General features: G+C 51.3%; 4 non-coding genes across 4 annotated transcripts; all 4 read left to right on the top strand.

Annotated features, from left to right (window-relative positions):
* The first annotated feature begins 1,294 nt into the window (after positions 1-1,294).
* LOC133112323 (U1 spliceosomal RNA) lies at positions 1,295-1,463 on the top strand. Its single transcript, XR_009705170.1, has one exon. It is a non-coding gene; the product is annotated as a U1 spliceosomal RNA (small nuclear RNA).
* A 63-nt stretch (positions 1,464-1,526) lies between these two features.
* Positions 1,527-1,645, top strand: LOC133112507 (5S ribosomal RNA). Its single transcript, XR_009705340.1, has one exon. It is a non-coding gene; the product is annotated as a 5S ribosomal RNA (ribosomal RNA).
* An 848-nt stretch (positions 1,646-2,493) lies between these two features.
* Positions 2,494-2,657, top strand: LOC133112297 (U1 spliceosomal RNA). The gene has a single exon (XR_009705146.1). It is a non-coding gene; the product is annotated as a U1 spliceosomal RNA (small nuclear RNA).
* Positions 2,658-2,720: 63 nt separating this feature from the next.
* Positions 2,721-2,839, top strand: LOC133112589 (5S ribosomal RNA). Its single transcript, XR_009705418.1, has one exon. It is a non-coding gene; the product is annotated as a 5S ribosomal RNA (ribosomal RNA).
* The last annotated feature ends 4,319 nt before the right edge of the window (positions 2,840-7,158 follow it).

Genomic DNA, 7,158 nt, shown 5'->3' with positions numbered 1-7,158 from the left:
GGAGTAGGCAGGAGAGGGTAAAGAGGCTGATCATGTGGAAGGACCCTAGGAACGGGGGTAGAGGCGTGCCAAACGTCGCAGAACTGATCAGGATGCAGAGCCTCGCCTACCACATCAACTCCATAAAAAACCGCAATAACAAAACCGGATACATGACCCGTTTTTACTTCACCACCAGCATAAGACCCCTGGGGCTCTGCATCCTGGATCACAGGCACCCCTACTCCTGGGACCCCCCCCAGCCCTACAGGTCACTCCGCCGGTACATCTACACAGCACGTCTGCACACTGCACAGCTCACTCACTGGACATTTCAGGAAATCAAAAACACCACAAATGCACAGGAACATTTACACAGACCCGACAACACGACCCACAGCACAGCCACTACAGTTTGGAAAAACATAAATCACCCATGCCTTCTGAACACACAGAAAGACCTGGCGTGGCTAGCTGTGCTGAAAGCTCTCCCCACCAGGGTGTTCATGTTCAGGAGGAGCTTGGCCCTGGCGGAGACATGCCCGTACCCACGCTGTAACGAAAAGGAAACCGGAGATCACCTCCTGTGGCACTGCAGAAAGGCCAAATCTATCTGGCAATCCATTTTCACTTTCCTGGACACATACACTGACACACAGTCACTGACCCTCCGGGATATCCTCCTCGGCCCCCGCAACGGGATCACATCTGCTGAGGAGGAGATTGCCTGGAGGGTGATCAACATCACCAAGCACACTTTATGGGACGCACGCAACATCATGTTTTTTCAAAAACAGGAACTTCACAACATCATCATCACCCGGCAGATCACCAACCACATCAAGGACTACTATCACCTGGACTGTCACAAAGCCGGAAAGAGCACCACAAACACAAAATGGAAAATTCACAACAGCACAGAATTACACATATGACACGGACACCCTGGACAATACACCTACAGCCGGACACCTACACTCCTGAAGCCTTCCCTTGGGTAATGTATGTAATGTTTACTGTGTACTGTCTACTGTCTTAATGTATTGTGGTATTGTCTGCGGTCATGTTTAAATGTAACTCTGTTTGTTACTGTCTGACGTTTGCAATGTAAATATGTGTTATGTAAGTAAATGTAAGTATGAATGTAAATGAAATGTAAAAGTGAAAGTAAGTGAAACTCAGTAATGTCTTAATGTATTTTGGTATTGTCTGCGGTCATGTTTAAATGTAACTCTGTTTGTTACTGTCTGACTTTTGCAGTGTAAATATGTGTTATGTAAGTAAATGTAAGTAAATGTAAGTATGAATGTAAATGAAATGTAAAAGGGAGAGTAAGTGAAACTCAATAAAAGAAATAACGGTTCACCCAGGGCGAGGCTCGGCCATTGCACTCCGGCTGTGTTGACCCCTGCGAATTCCTCAAATGTGGGAATCTCGACTGCATAATTTCTGCTAGTGGGGGACTGCGTTCGCGCTCTCCCCTGATCACGTGGTCAAACGATAGACTCGATTAATGTGCAAATACCCCCTTGTGCTGCCTTTCCTTCGCTTACGGCCATACCACTCTGAATACGCCCGATCTCGTCTGATCTCGGAAGCTAAGCAGGGTCGGGCCCGGTTAGTACTTGGATGGGAGACCGCCTGGGAATACCAGGTGCTGTAAGCTTTTTTCACTATGCTTTTGGACAGGCGCTGCTGTTTCACAACGTTCAAAACACGTCGCGCACAGTGCTATATCGTTTAGTCTATTACCCGTTTATGCTTCTCATGTCTTACCCAGACACTTGGGCAGCGCATTGCAAAGGAACAAGGCTAGCATCCAAATTCATTACGTACGGCGCTATTTTAGACACAACACAGGCTAAATCAGTGCAATGCAAATTCACTTCACACCAAGAGTACCGCACATTTTCCTTACACGTCTGTAGCCTATCATGAAGCAGGATTGCCGAGTTACAGTGAGCGCCGCACTTCATTGGACAGTGGCACGTGTTTTTCTTCTTTTGGTTCTGCGCTCTAGCGATTTCAGTTTGAAAGGACACAACGACAACCAAGTTCAAGTGCAGACTGTCAGCTTTAATTTGAGGCCATTTTCAAGCACACCCGACGAACCGTTTGGAACTCACGTCGCATCTTGCACACGGTCACTTGTCCATTTAGGTGTCGCATTTCGGCAGGGCTCTGGCTTGGTGTTCGACGTGACATCACCGCGACTGAAATGGGCTCTGTTCCCAGTTGAGGTTGAGGGCAATGTACACTGTTGCATTGTGGGGAAACAGAAAGTCGTCCTTGAAATGCGGTGGGAAAACGCCAAAATAATAAACACATGAAAAAAAAAGAAGTACATGAATGAAAAGGTTGCCATCGTTTATGCGGCTAGCCGCAAGAGCGCAAATCAGACTTTTGAACCGGCTAGACATTGTGACTTGACGGGCTGCTAGCCGAATACTCAGAAACCGTAACTGTGCAACGTACCACCTAGCGGTCCGGCCCATCCCTTGCGGATTCCAACTCATACTTACCTGGCAGGGGAGATACCGTGATCACGAAGGCGGTTCACCCAGGGCGAGGCTCGGCCATTGCACTCCGGCTGTGTTGACCCCTGCGAATTCCTCAAATGTGGGAATCTCGACTGCATAATTTCTGCTAGTGGGGGACTGCGTTCGCGCTCTCCCCTGATCACGTGGTCAAACGATAGACTCGATTAATGTGCAAATACCCCCTTGTGCTGCCTTTCCTTCGCTTACGGCCATACCATTCTGAATACGCCCGATCTCGTCTGATCTCGGAAGCTAAGCAGGGTCGGGCCCGGTTAGTACTTGGATGGGAGACCGCCTGGGAATACCAGGTGCTGTATGCTTTTGGACAGGCGCTGCTGTTTCACAACGTTCAAAACACGTTGCGCACAGTGCTATATCGTTTAGTCTATTACCCGTTTATGCTTCTCATGTCTTACCCAGACACTTGGGCAGCGCATTGCAAAGGAACAAGGCTAGCATCCAAATTCATTACGTACGGCGCTATTTTAGACACAACACAGGCTAAATCAGTGCAATGCAAATTCACTTCACACCAAGAGTACCGCACATTTTCCTTACACGTCTGTAGCCTATCATGAAGCAGGATTGCCGAGTTACAGTGAGCGCCGCACTTCATTGGACAGTGGCACGTGTTTTTCTTCTTTTGGTTCTGCGCTCTAGCGATTTCAGTTTGAAAGGACACAACGACAACCAAGTTCAAGTGCAGACTGTCAGCTTTAATTTGAGGCCATTTTCAAGCACACCCGACGAACCGTTTGGAACTCACGTCGCATCTTGCACACGGTCACTTGTCCATTTAGGTGTCGCATTTCGGCAGGGCTCTGGCTTGGTGTTCGACGTGACATCACCGCGACTGAAATGCGCTCTGTTTGCGGTTGAGGGCAATGTACACTGTTGCATTGTGGGGAAACAGAAAGTCGTCCTTGAAATGCGGTGGGAAAACGCCAAAATAATAAACACATGAAAAAAAAAGAAGTACATGAATGAAAAGGTTGCCATCGTTTATGCGGCTAGCCGCAAGAGCGCAAATCAGACTTTTGAACCGGCTAGACATTGTGACTTGACGGGCTGCTAGCCGAATACTCAGAAACCGTAACTGTGCAACGTACCACCTAGCAGTCCGGCCCATCCCTTGCGGATTCCAACTCATACTTACCTGGCAGGGGAGATACCGTGATCACGTGTTTCTTTCTTGCTGTGCATTTTGCTCTGGTTTCTTTTCAGTTCAGTTGATCCTGTTGCCCACCACTGGGGTTCTAGTGGTGGACAGGGGGTCACTGGGCTGTTTAGTTGCTTTCTAAGAGCATTTTGTTCTTTTGTTATTTTCCCTTCTTTTTCTTAGTCCGTTCTCTTTCCCTTCCCATTTTCCTCCTTTTTTTTTGGACGGGCTGAAAGGCTTGGGTTCAGTACGTGGCTCGACCTTGTAGCCCAGCGGAACACCCCGGAAACCCAGATCAGTTGCACATAGCTGCACTGATCAGGAGCCAGGGCCTGCTGCCTGCTGCCTGCTGCCTGCTGCCTGGAGGAGCCCGGAGCCGAGGTCTGCGGCCTGCTGCCTGGAGGAGCCCGGAGCCGAGGTCTGCGGCCTGCTGCCTGGAGGAGCCCGGAGCTGAAGTCTGCGGCCTGCTGCCAGGAGGAGCCCGGAGCCGAGGTCTGCGGCCTGCTGCCTGGAGGAGCCCGGAGCCAGGGCCTGCTGCCTGGAGGAGCCCGGAGCCCGGAGCTGAGGTCTGCGGCCTGCTGCCTGCTGCCTGGAGGAGCCCGGAGCCGAGGTCTGCGGCCTGCTGCCTGGAGGAGCCCGGAGCCAGGGCCTGCTGCCTGGAGGAGCCCGGAGCCAAGGCCTGCAGCCTGCTGCTTGGAGGAGCCCGGAGCCAGGGACTGCGGCCTGCTGCCTGGAGGAGCCCGGAGCCAGGGCCTGCGGCCTGCTGCCTGCTGCCTGGAGGAGCCCGGAGCCAGGCACTGCGGCCTGCTGCCTGGAGGAGCCCGGAGCCAGGGCCTGCTGCCTGAAAGAGCCTGGAGCCAGATCCTGGAGCCTGACCCCGCAGAGGGAGCCAGAGGAGACCTGCAATCAGCTGAGTGTCTATGCGCCAGACCCCAGATTCTTAGGGGAGTAATATTGGAGGAGGTTGCACTGCAGCCTTCTCCCTTTCCAGTTTTAGTTTCTTTGAGTTGTTTTCTCAGTTAAACCCCACTAAATACCTGTTCCTTTTTTCCCCTTTTTCTTTCACCCTCATTTTGATTTTGAACCTCTATTTTACTTTTATTTCTTTTGTTTGTGAGTGTTTCCCTACCCCTTTTCATTTCCCCACCCTTCCCCCTTCTCCCCATTCCCCCTCCCCCCCACCTTCTCATTCCACCTACCTGCACACCCGAAACATCATGGAGAACCAGCGAGCACCCGGCACGAGAAGGCACAACGCAGTCAGATTCATCCACAACCGCACTGACCCGGAACCATCACTGACACGCCTGGAGTTCAGCAGAGCAGTGCTGCAGAGAGGTTTGGGCTTCGCTCCGTCTGACTTGAACTGCCTGTTCAAGCTGCCTGGTCCTAGGGACATATTTGAAACCAGTTTTAAGAATGCACAGACACTAGAGATGTTTTGGAATCAGTACAGACAGAAAGCCACACAAACACCACTGAACAAATTCACAGTAGAAGCACTCACTGACAGGGAGGTTAAGGTTATCACAGTTTTATTTTATAATGAATCAGTTTCAGATTATGACATTTCACTTTGGTTAAGCAGACACGGCACATTGGTATCGGACGTGAGACGGGTATACGACGAGGACGGGGTGTGGACAGGCGCCAGAAAATGGTTAGTCCGTCTGCACCCAGACGACACATCCATCGGGGGGGTCAGGCATTTACCCAGCACCATCACTTTGGGACAGAACAGGGGACAAATTTTTTATAATGGGATGCCAAAACTTTGCCGCACCTGTGGGAACCTGGGGCACCTTGCAGCAGCATGCACGGTGATTAAATGTAAAAATTGTGGAGGGGAGCACCAGACAAACAAATGCACAGAGGCACGGAGGTGTAATCTATGTGGGAGCCAGGAGCATGTTTTCAGGGACTGTCCATCCTCATATGCCAACAAAACACGAGCACGCACAGACAGCAACGCACAACAGGGCACAGACCACCCTACACAGGACACAGCACCCCCTCCACAGAACACAGCACCACCCCCACAAAACACAACCAACACAAACCCACAAACACACGATGCAACCACAGAACCCGCACAGACCCCCCCTCAGCACCCCACCACCACAGAACAACCCACCCCTACACCACAGTCCGAGACAGAACCCGACACAGACCAGCCCCCAAACCCCTCACAGATGGAGACAGTTGGACCAGACACACAGACAGACTCACTCCCGTGTGGAAATCCTGGACAGTGCACGACACAAGACAGTACTAGCACCAACTCCCCTTCCACCACTACAGACACTGAACAGATAGAAGTCAAGAGCGAGGACGAGGAGATTGAGATCACAGACAGCACACCCTCCACTCTGCCCACAGACACAGACAACACAACAGACACACTGTCACCAGACATCCTTGGAAAAAGAAAAAGAGACCCCCGACCACGGGAAAGGAAAAGAACTACCACCACCTCCACCAATCAGGACACAGAACCAGAACCCACACAAGCAGAAAAACAACCCCCAGCACCACCACCACCACCACCAGAAAAACAGCCACCACCGCCACCTCCACAGACAGTGGAACCGCCGACACAACCTGACAAACCAGCACAGCCAGTAAAACACGCACAGACGGACAGCCCGACCACTACCCAAATACCCCCCAAACCCGTAGTCACCCCAAGGACACACCGCTCCTCTGGGAAAACGATGACAGAACCAGCACAACCAGCACCAGCAAAACCCACCAGACCCAGAACTTCACACAGCACACCTGACAAAGACGACGCACCTGAACTGGACTACATATGGGGAGAAGTTATAGACAGGACGGTCAAATTACAACACCCACAGACACGACCACCCCCACAGACACGCGTATCTAGGGAAACACTCCGACTCACCAAACTTTACATTGACACCCGCCCGGACACAGCTGGACCAGTGCACGCTTCGCAGGCAGCCCTGGGTGCGTCGAGAGCCGGTAAGCCAGCCACACCCCTCACCACTCTGCCCGCCAGGTCCTCCTCCAATCCACCCGGGGGGGGTCCTCCAGAATCTAGAACAGGGAAAGGGCAGAAGTAAATATCACCTCCCGTGATCAGCTATGGATTGGACGCAGTACCATACATACACCACTGTAATTGCACTAGTTACCACTACAACAACAATCATGAGCACATTAAACATCCTCACATTAAACGTACGCAGTATTCAGAACAATAAGAAAAGGGCAGACGTCATGGCATTCCTCACAACACAAAACACAGACATTTTATGTTTACAAGAGTGCAGAATCCCCTTTTTAACAGATTACATAGATTATCAGAATGAATGGGCCATAGGGGATTCGGTGTGGTCGGGTTCGAGTGTGGCACGTGCAGATGGGGTGGCAATATTAATCAAGAATAACTCAGTCAAGATAACCCGGAAAAAAGTGGTGGAGGCAGGAAGGATTTTAGCAGTTGAACTTGTT

Source organism: Conger conger, chromosome 15 (genome assembly GCF_963514075.1).
Source record: "Conger conger chromosome 15, fConCon1.1, whole genome shotgun sequence".
Classification (NCBI taxonomy): domain Eukaryota; kingdom Metazoa; phylum Chordata; class Actinopteri; order Anguilliformes; family Congridae; genus Conger; species Conger conger.
Note: the sequence above shows the minus strand (reverse complement) of the source record. Positions and strands in the feature narration are given on the sequence as shown.